At 40.4% G+C, this 13,493-nt stretch overlaps 1 long non-coding RNA gene across 1 annotated transcript in view; it reads right to left on the reverse strand.

Moving 5' to 3' along the window:
- The window catches only part of LOC126203143 (uncharacterized), a 28,027-nt gene extending 16,391 nt beyond the window's left edge, over positions 1-11,636 (reverse strand). Inside the window, exons 1-3 of the long non-coding RNA XR_007540227.1 lie at positions 11,586-11,636; positions 6,565-6,581; positions 3,224-3,302 (exon numbers count right to left, since the gene is read on the reverse strand). This is a non-coding gene — a long non-coding RNA (uncharacterized LOC126203143). The remainder of the gene's footprint in view (positions 1-3,223; positions 3,303-6,564; positions 6,582-11,585) is intronic.
- Positions 11,637-13,493: the final 1,857 nt, after the last annotated feature.

Raw genomic sequence — 13,493 nt, forward strand, 5'->3', positions numbered from 1 at the left:
ACAAAGTTAGTAACTGAAATTTCATGAGAAGATTCTGCAGAAACGTAAATCGTCTTTGCATTAAAGATAGCCCCCCCCCCCCCCGCCCAATTCGCGTATCATAGCCGTGGCATTCTTTCCCACACTTCCAGATAATACAAAACGAGTTACCCTTCTTTGAATACTTTCGATGTCCTCCGTCAGTTTAGTCTGATGATGGTCACACACCCACAACAATGCCCCAGAAGAGGTCTGAGAAGCGTTGTGTAAACAGCCGTTTTAGAAGACCTGCTGCGTTTTATAAATATTCTGCCAATAAACCGCAGTCTTTGGTTTCTTCTCCCCACAACACTATCTATGTGACCCTTCTAGTTTAAGATATTCGTAAATGTGATCACTAAGTATTTACTTGAATTTACAGCCTATAGATTTGTGTGTTTTATCGTGTAACCGAAATGTAGCGGACTCGTTATAGTACTCGTGTGGATAACTTCACACTTTCATTACTTAGGGTTAATTCCTACTTTTCGCACCATACATATATCTTGTCTAAATCGTTTTGCAATTCGGTTTGATCGTCTGATCGCTTTACAAGACCGTAAATGACATTATCATCTGCAAACAGTCTAGGAGGGCTGCTCACTATTTCGTGAGAACAAACAGTTAGTTAAGTTTCACAAAAACGATATTTTCTGGATCTGTGTTGGCTGTTTGTCAATAAGCCGGCCGAATTGGCCGTGCGGTTCTAGGCGCTACGGTCGCAGGTTCGAATCCTGCCTCGGGCATGGATGTGTGTGATGTCCTGAGGTTGATTAGGTTTCAGTAGTTCTAAGTTCTCGGAGACTGATGACCCCAGCAGTTAAGTCCAATAGTGCTCAGAGCCATTTGTTTGTCAATAAATCGTTCTCATCGAGGTAATTCGTAATGCTCTAGCACAGAACACGAGGTGTAACAAGAATGTACGGTATAAATTGCAGGACATGTACATGAAAAAATTATGCTACATGAAACTGAATCTGGAACTCTATGTTCCCGTGTTACAACTAATTTTCTCCAACTCATTAATCACGGGATATACACTAGAGCAGAACGTTAGGACCAAGGAGAACCTGCACTCTTGGTGACGTCTTGTTACGTTGTGCACCGCCAGTGTTTTGTTTGACATGTCCCTGTTTCCATGCGACATACATCGTTGTTTGTTTACAGGTAACAAGTGTTTGAGCGATCAGTACGGCCGTTGCAAGCACACTGGTTACTACGAAGAGTTAATCACAGACTAGGCTCCTGCAATGGTAGCGTACAGTGTACAAAAATGCAGAGATGGCAGATGCCCATTTGATGAATGTATTAGGCGACGAAAATGGCGCTAACGCTCAACTTTTGTACCAGGAAAGATTTACAGGACGGAGGTGATCCGACTGGAATCCGTTTGAAGCCTGTGATCGTCGTCTTAAGGAACATGAGGCATTTAAGCCTGACATTCGCGACCGGGGGAGGCCTAGAAGGACGAGGACACCGCAAAGGGAGGCGGCAAATTCTACATGCAGTTGACGACGACCCTAGTATCAGTACAAGACACGTACCCGCAATACTGATGTTGACCACATGGCTGCCGAGTGTTACACGAGAACCAGCTGTATCTTTACCATTTACAGCGTGTGCAGGCACTGTTAGCAGCTGATGTTTCCCACAAAAGTACTCTTCTGTGAATTGTTTATTCAGCGAAGTGTCGTTCCTAATTATAATGCGACTGTGATGTTCACAGATGAGGCGTCGTTTCAACGAGATTAGATTCTAAATTTTCACAATCAGCATGTATAGGCAGACGTCAATCCTCACGAAACTGTTGACGCAAGTCATCAACAAATATTTTCTGTCAATGCTTGGGCTACCATTCTTGGTGACTGTTTGGTCCACCCACGCTCAACGGGAAAAATTATCATAATTTCGTAGAGAATGTTCTACCTGGTCTGTTAACAGATGTGCCTTTAGCTGTGCGACAGAAGCTTTACTTCATGCACGGTGGAGCATCTCATTTTGGTATTGAATCCGTCGGCTTCTAAATAACAGATGGATAGGTAGAGATGGGCCATTGCCTAGCCTCTACGCTCTCCGGACCAGAACCTACTGGACATTTATTTGTGGGGGCAGTTGAAAGCTCCTGTGCATGGAACCCAAGTACAAAATGTCTCCGTGCCCGTATTATGGAAGGCTGCGAAACCATAGGAAATACTCCAGGGATACATCTGCGCATCGGAGATTCAATACGACGGCGGGTTGATGCATGTATCAGTGACCACGGATGGCATACTTAACTTCTCCTGTGAGAAATAGTTGCATATGGAATGCTGGTGCGTTGTGTTCTTGTGTGTCTTCCATGATTCATAAGCTGGAGAAAGTGAGTCGAACATGGAAACAAAACGTTTCCAGACCCATGTTCGTGTGATATAATTTTTTCGTCTACGTGCGACGAATGTGTCCTGCCATTTGTACTGTACATTTTTGTTATACCCTGTATATTCCAAAATCCTACTGCAAATCGACACTAACGATATGAGTCTGTAATTTGGCGGGTTGCTCCTATTTTCTTTCTTGGATACTGGTGTGACTTGTCCAACTTTCCAGTCTTTAGGTACGGATCTTTCGACGATCGAGCGAGAGGTTGTATATGAATGCTAAGTGTGGGGGTATTGTACCAGCATACTCTGGAAGGAACCTGACTGGTATAGAATCTGAACCGGAGGTCTCGCGTTTCTTAAGTGACTTAAGCTGCTTCGCTACCCTGAAACTCATGTTGGCAGTTGTTCTTGATTCGAATTCAGGAATATTCATTTCATCTTCTTTAGTGAAGGAATTTCGTAAAATTGTGTTTAGTAACTCTGTTTTAGTGGCACTGTCATTCGTAGCATCACCATTGTTATCGCAGAGTGAAGGTATTGATTGTGTCTTTTCGTTGGTGTACTTTACGTACATGGTTTCATCTGCAGTCACCTAGGCACAACTATCGAAATGAAATACACCAACAAGTATATCTTGCTATAGTACCGCAACGTCTTATAACTAAAGATAATAAGTTACTGCCAAGAATCGGATCATTGTAGCAAAACTATCACGACTGCACTAAATTTTTAAATTTGCACCTAAAATTATCTTGCACGGTGTTGATAAATACACAATCTGCTAGACATCTGCTATCGATTACACAAGTACACAGGAAATAAAACGCAACGTGAAGAATCAATACCTTTGCGACCTGACGCCTCTGGTCGCCTTGCTTTGGAGGAAGGCACTGCAAAGTTACACGCTTGCTGACAATAGGAGACCTGTGAAATGCCAAAATAAAAGAAAAAATCATGGTTTAGAGTTTTACATTGCTTCCAAATATGGTGGAATGAAATTACTTGTACGTAAAAGCACCTACTGTTAATATTACATCCCACAATAATGTGAATAATATAATTTGATCTGCAGAAGGTTGTTCAGTGAAACTAGCCCTTTGTGGAAGGTGAAAAATAAAAATTTTATATCAATGACACCATTCTTTTTTGCTAAACGTGCATACCCGAAATCAAAATGACATGAAAGTGAGACTGAAGAAATAATGAATCGATTAAATATAAAAGAAAGATAATGGAATCATTATAATAAACGTAGTTACTCTAGTAAGGATTGTGATCTGTACGCATCTACAGGAATGGGCAGATCAGAACACATACTTTGGAAAAGAAATGGACCTTACCTACAACATAGGAAGTATAAAGGATGGCTATTTGATGGATAGGAGATAAGGAGATCACACACACACACACACACTCACACACACACACACACACACACACACACACAAACACACATAGACATCAACCGTACAGTATCTACCTGGCCAAGTTCTTTGCTAGATAGACGGACACGCATGTTAACCATAGAGGTTTCTCTTTCGAGCGCACGTGCGTTTTTGTCATTCTTCATTAAGATGCAGTCGGAGCGGAGTAGCGTGTATGAATAATCAACATGAAATTTGAGAATAACGATGGAGCTGAGAAAACCATGGAAAATTATGATGAACTGTTATGATGGAAAGCTATTGGTCGAGGAAATAGAACTTTAATTGAGACCGAGTTAAGTAATTAATGTTTACAATACTGCGTAAGATTTATTGGCAAGTGTTTAAATTAAAACCAACAGTGACCTCGCTTCTGTAAAAAGAATCGTTTGCAAATAGTCCATAATGATACTAAGAGGAGTGAAAGTACTATTGTAATGATAGAGAAGGGTGAAAGTGTGCCTGAAAAATTGTAGTTTAGATTTCATGCTGGTCAAAAAAACACTAACATTATTACGTGTTTGGTACCCTCCGCGATATAGACTAATGCTATTGATAGCATTAATATGAGGAGTGATGATCAAACTAGCATTAAATCGGACAGGGGCACTGGTGGCCAACTTGGTTTACTATCACATCTTTTAAGGCTCCCTTGTTTACCTGTACGTGAGTGTCACAAAAAAAAACTCCTATTGTCTTCATAAAATGTAGCCGAAAATATAAAACAAAAATTAAAATATTATTAATAAGAGGCCAAGTGAGACGGGATTCAAGATAAATGAAATTGAATACGACTCGCAGTTTTGTTGAATAATGAACAAAAGGTTGCAAGACCACTCTTTCATGTGAAACCTACTGCAGAAAAAACAGATCACTAGTTAAATTTCGCAAAGAGAAAAATCATGATAAATATAAAAACATCATCAATACCGGAACCACAAATGTTTGTAAATTCACTGGAAATGAAAATCATTATGGTAAAGTAATTCAAAAAATGGGCTAACCCACGGAGGCAAGGAAACATGGGATATGTGTCAGTTTACTAGAGTCATATACATTCAAGTGACAAAAGTCGTGGGATAGCGATATAACATATACAGACGGCGACAGTACCGGTAACGCGAAGTGTGAAAGGGCAGAACATTGATGGAGCTATCATTCATACTCAAGTGATTCATGTGGAATGGTTTCCGACGTGACTATAGCCGCACAAGCGGAATTAACAGATTTTGAACGAGGAATGGTAGTGGCAGTGACACGCATGGAACATTCCATTTCGAAAATCGTTAGTAAGTTCAATATTCCCAAGACCACAATGCAAGACTATGCCGAGAATACCAAATTTTAGGCAGTAATTCTCACCACGGGCAAAACAGTTAGGGACGGCCATTATTTAACGACGGAGAGCAGCGGCGTTTGCGTAGTGTTGTAAGTGCTACCAGACAAGCAACACTGCGAGAAATACCCGCAGAAATCAGCATGGGACGTACGACGAATGTATTCGTCGTCACAGTGTTGCGAAATTTGGCGTTAATGGGTTAGGGTGGCAGACGACGGACTCGAGTGCCTTTATTAATAGCACAACATCGCCTGCAGTGCCGCTCCTGGCGTCGGAACCAAACCGGTGGGATTATAGACGACTGATATGGTCAGATGAGTCCCGGTCTCAGTTGGTAAGACTTGATGGTAGGGTTCGAGTGTGGCACAGGCCCCACGAAGCCATGGTTGAATGTCGTCACCAAGGCATTGTGCTAACTGGTAGTTGCTCCATAATGGTGTAATCAGTGTTTTCATGGAATGGACTGGACGCTCTGGTCCAGCTGAAATGATAAGTTATTGGAAATCGTTATGTTCTGCTACTTGGAGATCATTTGCAGCTATTCAACGATTTCATATTCCCAAACAATACAGTTTTTATGGATGGCAGTGACCCATGTCACAGGGTTACAAACGTTTGAGATTTGTCTGAAGAACATACTAGACAATTCGAACGAATGATTAGGTCACCAGATCGCCAGGCATGAATCCCACCGAAAATTTGTGGAACATAATGGGAGGTCAGTTTGTGCACAACTCCTGCACCGGCAACGTTTTCGCAATGACGGCCTGCTATAGAGGCAGTATGGCTCAAAATTTCTGCAGGGGACTTCCTACGACTTATTGCGTGCATGTCACATCGAGATGCTACACTAGCCCCCGACTTTTTTCACTTAAGTGAAAAGCAAAAGATCTATAATTTGGCAGGCCAAGTACCACATTTGAACACAATTATAACATCAGAACGCACACATGTAGACGCCAACGTAATAAGAAACAGAATATGAGGAACGAAAAGCTTCAGTACAGGATGATGAATGAAAAGAATTGATAAATATAGGAATCGCTAAATAAAGCTATAATGAGGCCAAGGAAGACCTTGTGTGGATGCCTCACTCGAATTACAGTTACAAAACAGGAAATGAGACTTCTGAACGAGTCCATGAGAACACGTCTAAATTAGGAAGCTTGACACGTTTGAAGTGATCTCATAAGAGCAAAGGAAAATTTTCAGACAAATCATAAATAGTTATTCGCGTGTCCGAAAGAACGTCAAAAAGGGAGGAAAAATAATAGCGTCGAGCAACTGAATTACAAGAGAGACATTCACTCCTTACTTATTTGCATCGACTATCAGAGTCCTGTTCCCACGTCCTCTTCCGGATTCACGTAGCATTCATACTTACGTGCTGCGATTGTTGAGGTAGTGTTCCCTGTCTACTCACCAAATTTTCTGCAGTCACTGAAACAAAGAAGAAACACTTCTGTTACTTGTTAACTGATTGTCACTGAAAACTAATCGTGGAGAAATTTCATTATAGAATCTCTACGTAATTAGGAGCATTTGAGGAAGACTAAACGTTATATTGAGGGTAGGATGAACACAGTGGGTGCACTCTCATCCCGATCTCAAGGTCTACATTCTGAAGAGTCGTGAGACTTTCTGCTACTAGGAATTTTTTCTTCTTATTACCAGACTTTAGGATCAAACAGCACTGTATTACTGTAAGTGTCGTTCTTACTGCCCTGCACTACACGGGGTGTACCGCAACTCATAGCGAAAACTGACAAGGGTATAACAGAGGCAATAAAGTTCCAGTAAACAATGGCTCACAAATTCTCCACAAATAAATTTACGAGATGACTGAGAATTTGTAGTTACGAACCATCACTGGAGTCTGCATGAGATACTCTCGTAGTAATACAAAAGCATTTTTAATGTAAACTTGTCGATTAGGTGATAATCTGACTGGGATAAAATTTCATCCATGACCACCTTACCATGAAATAGGTATTCCCGTTACTTGTTACTATTTACTGAATAGTCCGCTTGTTTAGCTGAGTGGCACTAGGCCCCGGTTCGATTCCCGGCCGGATCGGAGGTTTCCTCCGCTCGGGGACTGCGTGTTGTGTTGACCTCATCATCGTTTCATCCTCATCATCGGCCGCAAGTCGCCCAATGTGGCGATGAATGAAGTAAGACTTACACTTGGCGGCCGAACCAGACTGGGACATCTCGTCCAACAACGCCATACGATCATTTAATTTCATTTAGTGAATACACGTACTAATTTAGAGAGGTGTTCGATACGTCGTCCTCGCATTTGCATTGATACTCCTCTGGTTTCTTTCAGCTATCCACGGATCATCTCATCAATCTTTGCAAGACTGGCTGCTTCAGAGCTTCAATAATGCCGTGAACTGAGGTCAGCAAATTTTGGTGGTCATGGTAGACCACTACTCCGCGACGTTAGATTTCATCGTTGCTCCATGATACATCTGCCACCTTCACTAAGAATGAGCTGTTGGTGAAATTTTGGTCTAAATGAATGAGGTCTCAATCTAAAACTCCTGATTTCAAATGAATTTGTACTGACTAGAACAATATTTCATACCGAAATCGGTAGAGGCTCGAAGCCACATGTTCGCACTTAGATCGCAGATGGCTTTTGAGGATCCATGTTTATTTCACAGTTTTTGATTCCATTAATGTATACGTACATCGTTATTAGTTTTCGCTACGTATTGTGATCCACTCCGTACAACATTATGGGATATATCAATTTTCTAGTTGATTTCAGCCTGGATTAATGAAACACTCAAGTTTTCGCCATCCCCATGTGCCAGTTTTAATTAGCCTAAGCCTTGGGAGAGCCAGTCCTGACAAAACTCCACCATCTGCTGAGCAAGATGTATGAGACAGGCTAAATATCCTCAGACTTCACGAAGAATATAATAATTCCAATCCCAAAGAAAGCAGTTGTTGACAGATGCGAAAATTACCGAACTATCAGTTTAATAAGTCACAGCTGCAAAATACTAACACGAATTCTTTACAGACGAATGGAAAAACTGGTAGAAGCCGACCTCGGGGAAGATCAGTTTGGATTCCGTAGAAATATTGGAACATGTGAGACAATACTGACCTTACGACTCAGCTTAGAAGAAATATTAAGGAAAGGGAAACCTACGTTTCTAGCATTTGTAGACTTAGAGAAAGCTTTTGACAATGTTGACTCGAATACTCTCTTTCAAATTCTAAGGGTGGCAGGGGTAAAATACAATGAGCGAAAGGCTATTTACAATTTGTACAGAAAGCAGATGGCAGTTATAAGAGTCGAGGGGCACGAAAGGGAGGCAGTGGTTGGGAAGGGAGTGAGACAGGGTTGTAGCCTCTCCTCGATGTTATTCAATCGGTATATTGAGCAAGCAGTAAAGGAAACAATAGATAAATTCCGAGTAGGTATTAAAATCCATGGAGAAGAAATAAAAGCTTTGAGGTTCGCCGATGACATTGTAATTCTGTCAGAGACAGCAAAGGACTTGGAAGAGCAGTTGAACGGAATGGACAGTGTCTTGAAAGGAGGATATAAGGTGAACATCAACAAAAGCAAAACGAGGATAATGGAATCTAGTCGAATTAAGTCGGGTGATGCTGAGGAAATTAGATTAGGAAATGAGACACTTAAAGTAGTAAAGGAGGTTTGCTATTTGGGGAGCAAAATAACTGATGATGGTCGAAGCAGAGAGGATATAAAATGTAGACTGGCAATGGCAAGGAAAGCGTTTCTGAAGAAGAGAAGTTTGTTAATGTCGAGTATAGATTTAAGTGTCAGGAAGTCGTTTCTGAAAGTATTTGTATGGAGTGTAGCCATGTATGAAAGTGAAACATGGACGATAAATAGTTTGGACAAGAAGAGAACAGAAGCTTTCGAAATGTGGTGCTTCAGAAGAATACTGAAGATTAGATGGGTAGATCACATAGCTAATGAGGAGGTATTGAATAGAATTGGGGAGAAGAGGAGTTTGTGGCGCAGCTTGGCAAGAAGAATGGGCCGGTTTGTAGGACATGTTCTGAGGCATCAAGGGATCACAAATTTAGCATTGAAGGGCAGCGTGAAGGGTAAAAATCGTAGAGGGAGACCAAGAGATGAATACACTAAACAGATTCAGAAGGCTGTAGGTTGCAGTAAGTACTGGGAGATGAGGAAGCTTGCATAGGATAGAGTAGCATGGAGAGCTGCATCAAACCAGTCTCAGGACGTAAGACCACAACAACAACCATCAGATCCTACAACTGAAGCCGAGACTCGTCTGACAGGTTACGGTTTCCCAGGCGTCTAGTGTTCAACCGATAAGATCATGAGTCGAGGGAACCGCTACAGGCGATGTCATACTATTAGGAAAGGCACTCGCGTCTGTCATTGCTGGATTTTCGAAGCACTGTCATAAAAGATGCATTTGCCGTACGTCCCACATTGATTTATGCGGTTATTTCACGCAGTGTTGCTTGTTTGTTAGCGCTGACAACTATACGCAAACGTCGTTGATTTAGGTCATTGCGTGAAGGCCTTCGGTCACTGCGTTGTCCGTGGTAAGAGCTAATGCCTGAAATTTGGTGTTCTCGGCACACTCTTGACACTGTGGATCTCAGAATATGGAATTCCCTAACGATTTTCGAAATGTAATGTCCCATGCGTCTAGGTCCAACTATGATTCCGCGGTGAAAGTCTGTAAATTCCCGTTGTGCGGCCATAATCACGTTGGAAACTTTTTCACATGAATCACCTAAGTATAAACGACAGCTCCACCAATCTAATACCCTTTTACATCTTCTGTACGTGATACTACCGCCATTTGGTTATTACATGTCGCTATCCCGTAACTCCCATAACTTTTGTCATCTCAATACATTAATCTGATTATTCGGTAATATTTACGCCAGTGATACTCCGTTTCCTTTTGAAATTGAATTGTTGTATTGTTCTTGAAACATCAGGGTACTTCGCCTTTTTGATATATCATACATACAATGTGGAATCATTTTGTCGTGGCCATCTCTCCTAAGGATTAGTATAATTGAGAAGGACTGTATATATTCCAATGGTCCCGTTTCGACTAAACTTCTTTCAGGGCATCTTTTCGCAGCGTTATATCTCCCTTATGTTAGTTTAAATTTTCTTCTCGTTCCATAAATTGGTTTCTCTTGTATGGTCACCTTTATATTTCTTCCAGTCTTCCTTTCTTTGGTTAGAACCGATTTTCCATCTGAAATCTTGATATTCATACAGTTACTTCTCTTTCCTCGGAGAATCTCCTTAATTTTCCTTTACGTGTCATCTATCATTCTTCTAGTCATGTAAGTTTCTACAATGTTGCATTTCTCATCTAGCGATATCTGCTGAGTCAGTCTGCGCGTCTACCAATCTCATTTTCAGAATGCTGATATCCCTGTTGTTTGCTTCAAATATTTCATTTTTATATTTCCTCGTTGGGTCTAATAGGTTCAAACTTCAGTGCATCCAAGGATTTCTACTGTGATTTGAGTTTTTCCCTATTTGGTCTTGTTCTGCCTTCACTTTTTCATTCGCCTGCTGTAGTATTCCTTATTAGTATTCCTTATCCTTGATTCAATCGTTGCGTAATGCTTCCTCGGAAACTCCCAATAACTTCTGATTCTTTAACACAATTACATCTCATTTCCTTAATTTTCTATCTTTCTGCTCTTTCTTTAGTTTTATTCTGCAGAACTAATATATTCTGATGAGAGTACACATGTGGCCCTGGATATGTTTCGCAGGTTAACACCTGGCTCCCAAATCTCTGTTTTACCACAAATACCAATCTGAAACTGTAGCGTGTCTCTAGAGCTCTTTGACGTTTACAACATTCCTTAAGGATTCTTTAAACAATTTTATAAAATTAAAACGTGTCGTTCAAACTCTATCGTGATTGAGATTTAAATTCTATTTAACAAACTTGCTGATACCATTTCCTTGTTTAAACTGTGTACCAAGATATTTAAAATTATTTTTCTCAGAATATTGATTTATGAAGTTTTAATTCTTTCATTATCACAAATTAGTTTCAAAGTCGTCACATTTTGTGTAATTTATTAGTAGTCATTCCAAGCACTGTTGCGTTCTCTCTTAGTTCCCATCTTACTTAAGTTTTTATATAAATTATTATTCACCTACTATCGTGCTGTCTGCCTATCTAATTGAGCTGAAGAAATCACAGGAACTGTTGGCACGGCCTCAACGTTTCTTCTGCACTCAATGATGTCTGTGCAGACCAGACCTTAAAGTCTAAATTTGGTTCCATATAATTAATTACAGGAACCGCGAAGGTATAACATTTAAAATCTCAAATAATACCTCGTTAATTCTTAATGACTCATCAGTCCATACATGAAACAGAATGCATTTAATACATATACATACATGAAAACAATAAATGAACTTACGACCTCCTTGTGACCCCGATTGCCCAGTTCCGAAGACAGCATCGGCGAACTGCAAAATTTAAAAGAGTGTTATTACCATTAATATTAAAATATAATACTGAAATAAAATAATTTTTCAGTACTAATTCGAAATTCTGATAGTATGTCAACTCGATACTGGAAACCTTAGAGTTCAGACATTTCATTCAAACTCATTTCTTGTCAGAAAATGTTGGTACAAGTGCCAGATTAATTCCATTAAAAAAGAAAATAGGAAAAGTGGAGAACACGTATTTTAAAACTACACGTGTACATAAGTTTATGCATACAACTGACTCCAACAAAATAGATGCCAGACGTAAGTTGTAGTCCAACAGCAAGTGTCAGCAAGTATTCACTCTGTCACAAATCATAAAACAGTGCATCACCTACCGCCATGATATTTTCACTCAGTAAGTGAGAGCTACAGTTCAATAGGAATATCGTATACCAAGCACTTAGTGGCATCATTCGGGAAATTGTGCCCAGTCACGTTGCTGGGTGGCTTACCTCTTCTGGTATTTCTGAAACATAGAAGTTTAAGAGATTCATTATGAGCTGCTCATAGTTTCTAAAACTAACAAGTGTAACATGTAATACAAGTTTACATTGCATAGATTACATGCAAAGGTTACTCCAGAGTGTGAGTCCAGTACGCTACCACTGTTTCACACCGCACGATCAAATAAACGTACTAAATATGTAGCTTATATAATTACTTTAAGTATCCATATGATGTCATTGATACACAGATGATTGTGCGTTATGGTGAAAACACCGTAATGCAGATTGCGAAACTGTTACAAACTTGGAGCATATTAAACGCTCTACGTCAGTTACGGGCTATAAATCGAGATATTGGTCAATATATTAGTGCATCAACTAAATAGTGTGAGGTCTGATGCTAATGCTGATTCATACCATGATCAGTGATCGTATTAGGATGTTCAGTAAATAAAACGTCCTGTCCTAATTCTCATGTAATGATTGTTCTTGTCCTGGGTCATAATAAGACATCCGTAATTCTCCAATAACGCTTCATTGTTACATTAAGGCCACTCAGTGATTTCCGGCAAACGATCGATCTATTAGCACATTACCATTCCAACCTCTCGTATTGTTAGCGACAAGTTAAATATTAACAATTTTCAAGGGCAAATTGAAGGAAGGTTTGGACTGAAAGTCTCTGCTTAAACAAAAGGCATTTGGCACTCAGTAATGTTTGAAACATATAATTGAAAGTGATTTGCAACCCACGATACCAATTATCTTGAAATTCTCTATTGTACGTGAAAAAACTATTTGGTTAACCATTGTTGCGATACTACTTCATCAAAAGTATCTGGACAGCTGCAAGTAAACATTAATATGAGGATATCCACTCTTCGCCTGCTGTTGAGTGAATGTCTGTGGAGAAATGACAGTCCATTCTTCCCCAATAGCCAAAACTGGAGAAGGTAATGAAGTTGGACACTGGAGTCTGGGCTAACTCAGGGGTAGCCAAGAACTCAGAATTCGGGCAGTGTTCTGTATAGCATGCCGTCGCACTCAGTCTGGCCGCTCACTCCCCCCACTGCCAAGACGCTCTGCCTGAGCGAGAGGAGGGGGAACAGGGAGATACAGGGAATTATCATTAATAGATTTTCTGATAGTTCTGGTGTAACAGGGGGTGACCAACCTTGCCAGGTATAGACTGACTAAGTCATGCTACCAGAAATGGTGCCAGAGATAGAAATTCTTGTCTGAAAGTTACTTCGTGCAATCAACTCCTGAAGGTAATGTTTAGGACCTCCTCAGTGACAAACAGACCTGAACTTTTGGAATCAGGTAACACGGAGGAGCGTATCATAGATCATACGGCTGTCATAAGAGCTACGATTAAGGGTATTT

The sequence above is a fragment of the Schistocerca nitens genome, chromosome 9 (assembly GCF_023898315.1).
Source record: "Schistocerca nitens isolate TAMUIC-IGC-003100 chromosome 9, iqSchNite1.1, whole genome shotgun sequence".
In the NCBI taxonomy this organism is placed as follows: Eukaryota; Metazoa; Arthropoda; class Insecta; order Orthoptera; family Acrididae; genus Schistocerca; species Schistocerca nitens.